The sequence below is a fragment of the Prunus mume genome, linkage group LG8, assembly GCF_029339155.1.
Source record: "Prunus mume cultivar Tortuosa linkage group LG8, ASM2933915v1, whole genome shotgun sequence".
Classification (NCBI taxonomy): domain Eukaryota; kingdom Viridiplantae; phylum Streptophyta; class Magnoliopsida; order Rosales; family Rosaceae; genus Prunus; species Prunus mume.
In genome coordinates, this window is record NC_142705.1 from 21,608,113 (window position 1) to 21,621,630 (window position 13,518).

Genomic DNA, 13,518 nt, shown 5'->3' on the forward strand with positions numbered 1-13,518 from the left:
ATACCTCTAGTGGTAGACCAATCTATTTCTGCTTCTGTGGCTTGGCCTGGCTAGTCTCCTTATGTTGAATCCGATACTGGTCACGATCGATTCAAGCTCATCTGAGAAAAACCGCCACAACGGTCTTGGTGCCCTTAGTCATATGAGTCACCGAACATGCAAATGAATGCAATATGAATACAAAGATAAATCACCAAGATAATCTTACTCTTGATGATTTATCCTTTTGGAAAATAAAGCACAACAACTTTCTTTCATGTATATGAAAACTTAAGAAATACTCTAGTCGTTGAAAGTTGTTGAACGAATGAAAACCAAGCCTTACTTTTTATAATGGTTTTCAAAACTGGAAACAAGATCAATTAGTTCCTAATCAACACATTAATTTTCCAAACTAGAAAGTAATTTATAAAATAAATTAAACTTTCTTAAAATAAAAAGTCTTCTGAATTAAAATGTTAATTAGATTGTAAGTTTGAAATAATGCTTGAAATATCACAATCAGGATGCATGGTTGAATGAAGAATTTACCTTAGTGATCGTTGATTGACATATAAGCCTTCAAAGCATATCTTGGAAATTTGACAGCCACCACCACAACTAATTTACCATCTCTACTTAGTCTAATTTGTCTCTAGGAAATGCCAATCACAAAATCAATACTAACAAAGACACAAAAGGTAATTTCGTAATTTCACTGTGCTCTAAGACAAAAAAGGGGGTCAAGAACAGTAAAATAGGGGCAATTAATTCCTTTCACTATGCTTAGAGCACTTCCACCTATTTTCCATGGCAAAGGGCAAGGGGAGGTAAGGGCTGTTACTATTCATGTGAATAGTGGTAGCCCTTGCAAAAGGTAAGGTGTGTTTCCACTCATTGCCATGACAAAGGGCAAATACTATTCACTTTTTTTTTTAATAAACCTAAACAATTAATTTGGAGAAGATTTTTGGTTCCAACGTGTCAATATTTATTATAAAATTCATATCTCATAATTCGAATGAATTGTTTTGGATAAAATTTTCGAATATGATTCTCGGTTGCCACGTGTCAACATTTATTATAAAATACAAATCTCAAATTTCAGATAAGATTTTAGGATAAGATTCTTGGGTGCCATGTGTCAATATTTATTATAAAATACAAATCTTAGATTTCAGATAAGATTTTCACCCTATAAAATTGCGCCACGTGTCATCTCTACCAGAGGCTCAACTCATACCTCTCACACCAGATCTTCTCTATCCTTTCATTTCTTAGATTTTAGATTTCATACTCCACTCTCAATATCAGACATGAAGAGATGCTTTGAGAGGCAAGTGCGAGACATTAAATAAAGTAGGCGTAGACGAGCTGAAGAAAAAAGGGTGTAGCAAGAAATGATGAACAAGTTGTCATGACAATGGGTATGCTCGATATATCAAGTCAAGGCCGCAAACGTGGTTCACAAGTCGATCGTGGCTCGAACGTGGACATACATAGGCATTCTGGGGGCAAGAATCTTTTGGAAGACTACTTTATCCAAAATTATGTGCACTATAATGTTGATTTTCGAGGGCGATATAGAATGCAAACCTATTTGTTCATTAAAGTTATGCATGATGTTTGCAATTACGATGCATACTTCGTTTAGAAATGTGATGTTGATGGGGTTTTGGGGCTTCTTTCAAAGCAAAAGCTTACACTATTAAATGAATGCTGGCGTGTGGTGCATTTGCTGATCAAGTGGATGAGATTACTAGGATGGGGAAGTCTACTATTCTAGAATGCTTGGTCAGATTCTGTGATACAATCGAAACTCTCTACACCAAGGACTACCTTCGCAAACGTATGCATAGGGACCTCCAAAGGCTTCTACAAAAAAGCTCAAGGTTTTCCAAGCATCATAGGAAGCATTGACTGTATGCATTTGTAATGGAAGAATTGCCGAACTGCCTGACAATGGGAATAGGAAAGGGCAAAAAAGTATCATTCTCAAAGTCGTTGCTGGATTCGATACATGGGTTTGGAATGCCTTTTTCGGAGTTGCTGGATCTTAAAACAACCTGAATGTGCTGAGTCAATTCCTGGTATTCAATGATGTCTTGAGAGGTGAAGCCCCGAATATCACCTATGAAATCAACAATACCGTATACTAGAATGGGTATTCTTTAGCAGACGACATCTACCCGAAGTGGACCACATTTGTCAAATCAATTCCGCATCCCCCATCGGAGAAGGAAAAATTATTTTCTGGCCATCAAGAGGGTTACAGGAAAGATGTCGAAAGGTGTTTTGGTATCTTCCAAACTCGGTGGGCAATTATTAGGGGTGCTGCGCATATGTTTGATGAGGAGGTGCTGTGGAGCATTATGATGACGTGCATCATCCTCCATAACATGATTGTGGAGGATGAGTATGATTATGATGCTCCAGACGTGTTTGAACCTGATTCCATGAACACAGCCGTGACAAGAATTTATGAAAAGCCTATGGGAGCAAATGGACATCCATTGGAGCATCAACCGTTGGTTAGGGACGATAGTTTCATGAATTGTATGATCGATCGATATACAAAGATGCAATTGTCTTATATTCATGAACGACGTCAAGTTGACTTGATGGAGCACTTATGGGCAATGAGAGGCAATGATGGTGAATGAAGTGAAGTGCTTTGTTTTTAATTTTGCTTTGTATTGATGTATGTTTTGTTTGTGTTTTGTTTTGAATTATGCTTTGGACTTTTTTTTTTTTTAAAACTATGCTTTGGTTGTGGTTTTTTTTTTTAATTATGTTTTTTTTTTTTTTTTATGTATGCAATGTGTTGAATAAAAAGGTATTTTATTGAATGATTTCCTTATTCACCCAAAAAAAAAAAATGCAAGACAACTAATTAAGAAAAACTACTAATTAAATAAAAGACAAGAATTACAACTACTTTAATACAAAACAAGCAATACAATTAAATAAAAGGTATGCAAACTAACTTAATAGTTTTGATCATTTAACCAATCGGTGTAGCTAGGTCCATCGTCACGGAAAAGTCTTCTTCTCATAATATCCCTTCATTCTAGCTTCCAAATTGTTTTGTTTCAGGGACATATGGCTTGTATCCACGGCCATGGTTTCCCGATCCTTCTTCTCAATGTCTTGTTTGCGTATATACTCCATTTCTCCTGCATATTCTTCATTCATTGCCTTCTCGTCCGCATCTTTTGTCATGCCTAACTCAATTCTCATGTTGCCATTCCTTGCAATTTGCTCCAAAATTTTTGCAGTATCATTGCTGGAAGTACTCCCCTCTTTGACTTCCCCTCCATTTGACCAATAGGCCTCGGCTCCTTTTCAATTGGTGAGTCTTGACTCATCTGGGAATCCAAAGGCGAATCTGATGTCGTTGAATCATGGAGTGGCGTCTTGTTCAACACAACGGTCGGACCAATGGGAATAATTCTGAATCGCGAACAATTTTTCACCACCTCCCAATGTTATTTATGGTTGAAATATTTTATGCCATGGCCAATGGCACCGAACCACATTTGTGCTTGTATAATCTATTTAAAAAAATATTGCAAAAGCAAGAAACATGAAGAAAAAAAAAAGATTTTAAATTTAATAAAACAGAAATTACAAATAATTTACCTCAATGCTAAGATTTTTGCTGCTTCGATGGTTATCCATCGCTTTTGCCAACGCATCTCTCCATTTCCCTAACTCTTTATTCAAAAAATTTCACCTACTAGCCAATGCCATTTTCGTACGAGTCGAACCCGATCTTTCACAAAATTTGGCATGAGGTTGCAACTGCTCTTAGGAATAGTGGCTAGTTGCATCAGGTTTTAGTATATATAAATTTAAAGAAAATTAGGTATTAGACATAATTAAATTTACTAATTAGTATGTTAGACATTAGTTGGTTTGGGTTTTAATACCTAGGAAAGAATTGCTATTTTAGATTAGGCCAAAGAGGAGGCCCTAGATTCATTGGGCCAGCTTAAAAATAAAAACTGAAAATACAATTCCACCCTTCTTCTTAAAAAGCCTGGCCCATCTTTAAACCTAACAAACTAAATGACTATTTTACCCCTGACTGTTTAAACTACGTGCGATTTGGTCTTGGTTTCTCTTTTGTTTTCCTTTGGCTTTGAGGTTTTGAGCTCGTTCTCGCTCGCCATTGAGCTTCAATTTGCTGGTCGGTTCTCATTCATTTTTCTGCTAGGTTTTCATTCGATTTGCATGCGGAACGAGGGTCAGTTTTGGGTGATTTCTGCTCTCCTTAGTTTGAGTATTTCGAGCTCAATTTTATTGCACGATTTTGTGGCGCGATCTTATGGCGTTCAATGCTAAACCCTATCTTCTTTATTTTGTGATCAGATTTGATTTTGAGCCGCTATTTGGTTGTAGGGATTTTTGGCAGTCCTAGGTGTGAGGTATGAGTACTTTAAAACTTGTTTTCGTTTATATCGACTTATATGATTTTAGAATTTAGTTTTAGTACTTTTATCTTAGTTTCCTTTTGGTTTCTATTCGAAGTTTTTTTATTTTCTATCATAAACGAGCATCTATTTGTTTCAGTTTTTTAGCAGAAAATGCATTGCAGTTTCTGGTTTCATAAATTGCATTGGAAGTGTTTGGCAATGTTACAACTGCGGATGGACTTGAATTTGTTTAGATTTTTTGTCATAAAATGCATCTATTTGTTTAAGTTTTTAGTAGAAACTGCTGGTTTCATAAACTTCATTGGAAGTGTATGGCATGTTACAACTGCTCATGGCTTTCTTTTGGTTTCTATTCAAATTTGAGGATATGTTTTCTCATAAAGTGCACTGCTGTTTCCGTCTATTTCAATTTTTGTCTAGAAACTGCTCATCTACATTATTTACTGATTTGAATTGTTTTATGTTTGTTGTTGTTGTTTTGTTTGCATTGTCAAGGCTAATGGAGGTTTGTATCATAGCCAAGTGCACATATAAGTCGGAAACCATTATGTTTTCAGTTTCATCAAAGTCATCCATGGTTGATGTTTTGAAGACTTTTGTCTAAGCTTTAGGGGTTTGCAGTTGGGTAGATTCACATTACGGTATTCGCTGCCTGGTTATCTGAGTTGTTTACTAGAAATAGATAGTGATTTGGACATGATGAGGACATATTTGTCGATATCAAATGCAAAGAGTGTGGATATTTTAGTGAAGGATTTATGCGGGAGCAGTGAATATAGTGGTGATTTTTGTGTAAATAAGGAGTTGATAGCATGTGAAAAGGGCGTGTGTTCTAGTACTGTCAAAGACAAAAATGAATTTTTGGGTAGGTCAAAGAGAGCAAGTACTAAGCCTTTGTTGTCGAATGAGTGGGAGACGTATATACATCACGTGGGGCAGAAGTTTGACAGTGGTGCAGAGGAGTTCCAGTTGAAATTGTGCAAGTACGGTCTTGAATTAGGATTTAATTTTTTATGTGCCAGCAATGACAAGAAGCGGGTGATTGCTGTTTTTTCGAATAAGAAATTGAGGGTTGTAGCTGGCATGTTTAAGCCTCTCAGAAGCTACCTGGCTGTTTTGTAATTTGGACGTTAAATAATGTGCATACATGTGCGGGTCGATACGGGAATCAAAGAGTAAGATGATGAGGTCTCGTGTGGTGTCCTCTCTCTTTGTGGACAAAATTCATGCAAAACCAGAGAAACCAGTTGAGATTATACACGAGTTCAAAGATTATTGTGGTATAGACATTTCATACTACCATGCATGGTTTGGCAAAGAGTTAGCTAAATTGGACGTTCACGGTGATGAGTCGAAGTCCATCAACGAGTTAGTGTGGTATGTAGACGCCGTAAAGGAAACTAACCCCGGTTCTCTCTGTGTTCTTGAATGTGAAGTTGGAATTAACCGCTTTAGATGGTTTTTTGTGTCGTTTCATGGTTGCATTCACTACAACACAAAAACCCTTCTATGATGTCCGACGGCGCTATAGAAGGCATTTAAGGACGCGAATCAAGCGCCGTTACTAGCGTCGTAGAAAGGGGGTCATGGAAACTTTTAAAACACGACGCCTGCTCTGCCATGGAATAGGGTTTCAATGACACAGATAGCGCGTCATTAAAACTTTTTTAAAACACGACGTCTGTACTACGTCATGGAATGAGATTTGAATGACGCGAATGGCTCGTCGTGAAGACTTTTTCAAAACACGACATCTGCTCCGCATCATGGAATGGGGTTTCAATGACGCGGATATCGTGTCGTGGAAACATTTCCAAAACATGACGTCTATTCCGCGTCATGGAATGTGGTTTCAATGACACAGTTTAGACGTTGTTGAAATTCTTTAAAAAAAATTTAAAAATAAAAATTCTTAATATATATATATATATATATATTCCATCATTTTAATTATGCAAAAAGAAAAATATATATATATATATATATATATATAAACACACAAAGGCAAAGTGCTTTAAATTATATTTCTATTACTCAAAATGATTCTAGTACATCATGAGAAGTTTAATGAAAATAAATTGTCATTAGTACATTTAAATTAACTAAGAAGTACATAACTTCATTCGTCTCTCTTCTCGTCAATGAGGAAATGATTCAAACATTGAAGAATACGAGGTACGAGGTGATAGTAGACTATCCTCCTTCAATCTTCTACCATCTGCATTTGTTTGGGAGACACGTTCACTTCCAGCAAGTTGGCTTCAAAACACTTCACAGACCTTGAATTCTCCAAGAGTGCTTTCAATGGTCTAGAAAAAAATCGATAAGTAGTTATAAGCCCTCTCAATCGCTTTCTCCTCAGTAGTATATATACTGTTTGAAAATGAAAATCATGGTTTGATAAAGAACTACATAATGCCATCAATGCTTAGCGGGAAATGTATCATCTCAGTGCATGAGTAATACCTATCACTATCATAAAGAATGACAATATCTGCAATAGCAAAATTAATACCAAGTTCGGCAGCTCTAATAGAAACAATGGAAGCAATGGCTTAAGTGCTTTTGGTGAACAAAACATGAAATAACAAAACATGAAATACAATATTATACACTTGAAGTCAATAATAGAACATGAAATACTTGACTACCATTGACAGCTATAACTATTTGTGCTTAATAAATCACGGTCATGAACTAATTGAAGGGACTTCCCTTCGGCCCTGGCGCCTGCCGTTTCCTCAAGCATTTCGCCTTCTTAAAAACGAAAGAAGAGCTGCAAAGGCAGAATCCTCTCGGCTTCGCAACCACGGTATTGAAGGCTGTAAAAGACACGACTTAAAAAGGCTATGGTTAAATCACCACGTGGCCTCAGGGCCCCCACGCTTCATTTAATGAAGTAATGCCTCTAACTTCGCAGCAAACCCACTAGTTACAAGAAGCATTAAATGCACATGGGAAGTGACTAAAGTCCGGATCTGGTGATGGAAATCAGGGTGGTTAGGCGCAGACATTCTCACAAGTAATCTCACGACTTAGGGTCGGATCACCAACCACCAGACCAGGGCATTAAATGCGTTCCCATGGCCAAGGGGCGAACCCACGATCAGGGCGGTGGCCGTTTAGATTGATCGAGATTTATGGGGGTCACACCACCATGCTTCTCAAACCCAAATCGCCATGCTTCATGATCCCAAATGCCGATTTGACTACCCACTTGCCCCCGTCAGACTCTACCGCGCAGGTATTGTCAGTGTCGAATGTCCCTCCAGGACTCCTATAAATACTAAGCTCAGGACTACATTCAAAGGGTTCAAACACCAAACCAAAAGCCTCCCACGGAGCAAATTATATTTCCCTGTAATGCACTTTCAATACCTTTATTTGTTGTATTAGGAGTAGTGGTAGATTGTAAGGAAAATCCATTCATCAATATATCATACGACCCTTGATTTTCAAGGCGCCGGAGCACTATCCCTGTTATCGCCTCACTCACCCCATATTCATACGACCGTCGCTCTCTAAGCAACGCACGAGCACACCTAAAACCCCCACCAACACCACCATTAAACGGCCTTGTATCAGGCCGTGAACCCGACGGCCGAGATCGGGCCTCTCTCGGCCACAATCGCTTGATTAGGAGTCGAACGAAACAAAGCGGAACATTTAAACCATCTTCTACTTGAACCTCATCATCATCTCAAGCATCAGAGACCGTGGCATGCCCTCGCACAACCGCACCGCATCCAAAAGAAGGACGCCACGTGTTGACGACATCCCCTCGGCCCGAGCACCAGGCCGTGAGATTCGCGACAGACAAACAATAACAACCTCAGATATAAGAGATTCGACATCTTCCTCATCTTTGAGTCTAATATCACAATTTCAGCAGCCTCGCTTGCCAATTTTTGAAGTTCCTAACATTTCCAAAGCAACAATATTTCAAATCAGCCCATTCTTTGTCCATTGCTAAAGTGAACAACTTGTTAAGATAAAGTATATATCAAGCCAATATAAGATTATTAGATGGATAAAAGTAGCAATTGACTTAATCAGAAAGTTAGAGGTGCAAGTAAGCAGGGCATAAGAGTCAAGGGTTAAAGCGTATAATGTGTCAAGATAAAATGGAAACAATAAGAAATAGAAAGTCATTGTGAAAGTAAAATAAAGTAGATTATACCTCAATTGGAGATGTCTTTGAACCATAGCTGCATCAGTAATATATATGTCAGATCCACAAAACATTCATAGGCATCTGACTATCCAAACAGAAAGATAACAAAAGCAATATGTCTGTGTTAGGAGAGATGCAGTTGAATGACTCGAGGCTAATTGAAAAACAGGGATGATGATAAAATCCTATGGCATATGGTCAATTTGTGTAACTCATATAATTCACTTGGTTTGAAGCCTTACCAGCCATCAATTGGACCAAAACAACTCAATGTGAAGCTAAGAAGCGTAGTTATTACCGCCTTTCGGAACATGCCCTCAAACTTCCTTTGAAATTATGTCTTTGTTCTGGACCTGATAAGTGAGCCAAGCTCCCATCATGGAAAATATTGGTCCCTGTGATTAATTTATTGGACTTAGATAAAATTTTGAAAAGAAAAAAAAAATTGAAATGTGGAATCAATCAGATAAAGAAGTTGAGGAGCACTTCTGCTCCACCAACATTGGCTCGTGTATGAAGAAAGCTAACTGTTGCCGGTAGGTTTTCATTCATTTTTCTATTTCTTTTTTCTGCTAGGTGTTCGTTCGATTTGCATGCGAAATGAGGGTCAGTTTTGGGTGATTTCTGTTCTCCTTAGTTCGAGTATTTCGAGCTCAATTTTATTGCACGATTTTGTAGCGCAATCTTGTGGCGTTCAATGCTAAACCCTATCTTCTTCATTTTGTGATCAGATTTGATTTTGAACTGCTATTTGGTTGTAGGGATTTTTGGCAGTCCTAGGTGTGAGGTATGAGTACTTTAAAACCTGTTTTCGTTTATATCGACTTATATGTTTTAAGAATTTAGTTTTAGTGCTTTTATCTTAGTTTCCTTCTGGTTTCTATTCAAAGTTTTTTTATTTTCTATCATAAACGGCATCTACTTGTTTCAGTTTTTTAGCAGAAACTGCAGTTTCTAGTTTCATAAACTGCATTGGAAGTGTTTGGCAATGTTACAACTGCGGATGGACTTGAATTTGTTTAGATTTTGTCATAAAATGCATCTATTTGTTTAAATTTTTAGCAGAAACTGCCGGTTTCATAAACTTCATTGCAAGTGTATGGCATGTTACAACTGCTCATGGCTTTCTTTTGGTTTCTATTCAAATTTGAGGATACGTTTTCTCATAAAGTGCACTGCTGTCTCCTTATTTCAGTTTTTGACTAGAAACTGCTCATCTACATTATTTACTTATTTGAATTGTTTTCTGTTTGTTGTTGTTGTTGTTGTTTTGTTTGCATTGTCAAGGCTAATGGAGGTTTGTATCATAGCCAAGTGCACATATAAGTCGGAAACCATTATGTTTTTAGTTTCATCAAAGTCATCCATGGTTGATGTTTCGAAGACTTTGTGTCTAAGGTTTAGGGGTTTGCAATTGGGTAGTTTCACATTGCGGTATTCGCTGCCCGGTTATCCGAGTTGTTTACTAGAAACAGATAGTGATTTGGACATGATGAGGACATATTTGTCGATATCAAATGCGAAGAGTGTGGATATTTTAGTGAAGGATTTATGTGGGAGTAGTGAATATAGTGGTGCTTTTTGTGTAAATGAGGAGTCGATAGCATGTGAAAAGGCCGAGTCATCAGAAATTGCATCACAAAGACAGAAATGAATTTTTGGGCAGGTCAAAGAGAGCAAGTACTAAGCCTTTGTTGTCAAATGAGTGGAAGACGTATGTACATCACGTAGGACAGAAGTTTGACGGTGGTGCAGAGGAGTTCCGGTTAAATTGTGCAACGCACTTGAAGTAGGATTTAATTTTTATGTGCCAAGAATGACAAGAAGCGGGTGATTGCTGTTTTTCAATAATAAATTGGAGGGTTGTAGCTGGCATGTTTAAGCTTCTTGTTGTGAAGCTATTGGTTGTTTTGTAATTTGGACGTTAAATAATGTGCATACATGTGCGCGTCGGATACGGGAATCAAAGAGTAAGATGATGTGGTCTTGTGTGGTGTCCTCTCTCTTTGTGGACAAAATTTGTGCAAAACCAAAGCTGAAGCCAGTTGAGATTATACACGAGTTCAAAGATTATTATGGTATAGACATTTCATACTGCCATGCATGGTTTGCCAAAGAGTTGGCTAAATTGGATGTTCACGGTGATGAGTCGAAGTCCATCAACGAGTTAGTGTGGTATGTAGATGCCATAAAGGAAACTAACCCGGTTCTCTCTGTGTTCTTGAATGTGAAGCTGGAATTAACCGCTTTAGACGGTTTTTTGTGTCGTTTCGTGGTTGCATTTTCTGGATTTCAATATTGCATCCCCTTGTTGTTCATTGATGCTACGTTTTTGAAGAACAAGTACAAGGGACAACTTTTCTGTGCTTCCGGAAAGAATGGGAATCAAGGTATGGTTACTGTATTGTATTGCAGATTTCATTTGTTGCAGTTTTTTAGTAGATACTGCAGTGCAGTTTCTTGTTTCATAATTCAATTTTCTTAATAATTTTTGCAAGTTTGTGGGTATGTTGCAACTGCTCATGAACTTAAATGTGTTTTAAACTTAGTTTTAGTACTTTGATCATGGAATTGCCTTTTGGTTTCCTTTCAAATTTGAGCAGATTTGATTTCATAAATTGCACTGCAGTTTCCGTTTGTTGCTTATACTTGTGCTTTTGGTTTTGTTTTGCAGGGTTTTATCCTCTAGCTTTTGGAGTTGTTGATTCTGAGACAAAGGAGAATTGGACTTGGTTTCTTCAACATTTGGCTGCTATATTGCTACCGAGAGTGGTAACCTTTTTCTTAGACCGCAATCAAGGTTAGTTAAATGCAATGGGGTTTGTGTTTCCTGGATGGCCTCATTCTTACTGTTACTATCACCTCAAACAGAATTTGATATTGAAGTACCCGAAGTCAAGTTATGGGAAACTGCTCCAAGACCGTGTTATCAATTTATTTAGTAGATGCGCATATGCTGTAACGGAGGAAGAGTTTAAGGTAGCAATGGACGAGTTGGTGATTCTTGGGAGTTCGAAAGTGAAGACATTTATATCTGATTTGTCTAGAGATCACTATGCCAACACATTTTTCAAAGGAATGCGTTATGGGGTAATGTCAAACAACAGTTTATGGTGTGTTTTGAGATTTGCCGGTGCTACCTTTGATAGAAGGGATTCGACAAAAATTGATGGTAATGAATTCTCACTGATGAATTGAAGCTGAGAAATGGACAACAATTTTGTGTCCGGAGATGAAAACTAGATTGTGGGAAAACGTGGAGGTTGGTAGGACTTGGGCAACTCGTCGTTTTAGTTGTACTGTTTTTGAAGTATTTGCTGATTATTCTGTGATGGTTGATCTCGAGCAAAGGACATGTTCTTGTCGTCTTTGGCAAATTGATGGTTTTCCTTGCACGCATGCGGTGGCTACAATTCTAGCAAAGAAAGATTCAGTTTATGATTACGTGAAGTGTTACTACAGGTCTGACTTCTTTTGAAAAGCCTATGAGAGTCCTATTTTTCTTATTCCATATATTGGGAAAGGCTTGGGCAGCAACGGTTCTGCCACTAGAGTTGTGCTTCCGCCAATTACAAATAGGCTAGCCAGAAGACCACCAACAAAGAGGATCAAAGCTTTTGGTGAATTTACAAGGCCATTAAAATGCAGTCGGGTGCAGTGTTACTGGGCACAACCGGAAGACTTGCAAGGCGGTGATATGAACATTCTTTCTCAGTTGACGATTGCTTATGTTAGATATGATTTAGTGAATGTATAGTCAGTTTCTGCATTGCAGTTTTTAGTTGCTTTTAATTGGCTACACAACTTCTAATTGGACATTATGATTATTTTTTGAAGCTAATGAAAATTATACAATTGTTTCATCAGTGGATATTCGTTTTTAACTGCCATTCAATGCTTGTTTTCAATTTTGAGCAAATTTTGTTTCTTAAACTACACTGCAATTTCGGTTTGTTTGTTGTAGTTTTTGACCATAAACTGCAGTGAAGTTTCTTGTTCCATATTTCAATTTCAAAATAATTTTTGCTAGTCTATGGGAATGTTATAAGGGAGCTTAAGTAGTTTACTCAAAATAGAGGCTGAAATTATAAAAAAACACCACACATGGAATGTACTTTCGAAACACACCAAAAAATCATTTATTACATAAGAAATGAGTGTTGAAGTTCCTATAAATTACATGACTGCCATTGATTAACTTAAAACAAGCCCAAGCAAAAAACTCAAAAAAAAAAAAAAATACCCAAATCAAGTCTAGCAAGCCTGAAGTGCATTGTTAATATCATATCATAGAAGTACATTGTTAATATCATGTCATAGAAGTACATTGTTAATACTATTTCATACCAAAAAAAAACTCAAAAAAACCCAGCAAGACATCCGATATCCTTTGCCGAAACCACCTCCAATTGTCCACAGTTTCACCAAAAAGAATAGCAAAGGCAAAAGAAAATATCTCTACAAGAAAAAAAAGGTACACTGTTCATACCATGTCATAGAAATCTATTCATAGTAAAAATCACTTTATGCATATTATAAACTTCAAGTGCATAGCTGTATATAGAGCAAAATATAGAGCATGGTTTGTCACTGAAAATCTGTTAATAATATGTTATAGAAGTATACTGCTAATACTATGTCATAAAACTATCTTCCTAGTAAAAGTCACATTATGCATATCATAAACTTCAAGTGCACAACTATATATAGAGTAAAATATGGAGCATGGTTTATTACTGAAAATCTGTTAATATTATGTCATAGAAGTACACTATTAATACTATGTTATAAAAATTCTCAATTGCAAGGTATGAACAGTATAACAACTATTTATACCACTTACTGAAAGTTAACAACTACATCATTTCATTTGCCAAGATCACTGCCATCATTTCATTTACATCATTTCAATTGCAAGGTATGATA

General features: G+C 37.1%; 1 long non-coding RNA gene and 1 pseudogene across 1 annotated transcript; one reads left to right on the plus strand and one right to left on the minus strand.

Annotated features, from left to right (window-relative positions):
- Window positions 1-6,430: 6,430 nt before the first annotated feature.
- LOC148915044 (uncharacterized) lies at window positions 6,431-8,336 on the minus strand. Its single transcript, XR_016122874.1, has 2 exons — window positions 8,250-8,336; window positions 6,431-6,727 (listed from the first exon to the last, which is right to left on the minus strand). It is a non-coding gene; the product is annotated as an uncharacterized LOC148915044 (long non-coding RNA).
- Window positions 8,337-10,567: 2,231 nt separating this feature from the next.
- Window positions 10,568-12,293, plus strand: LOC103342381 (uncharacterized; annotated as a pseudogene).
- The last annotated feature ends 1,225 nt before the right edge of the window (window positions 12,294-13,518 follow it).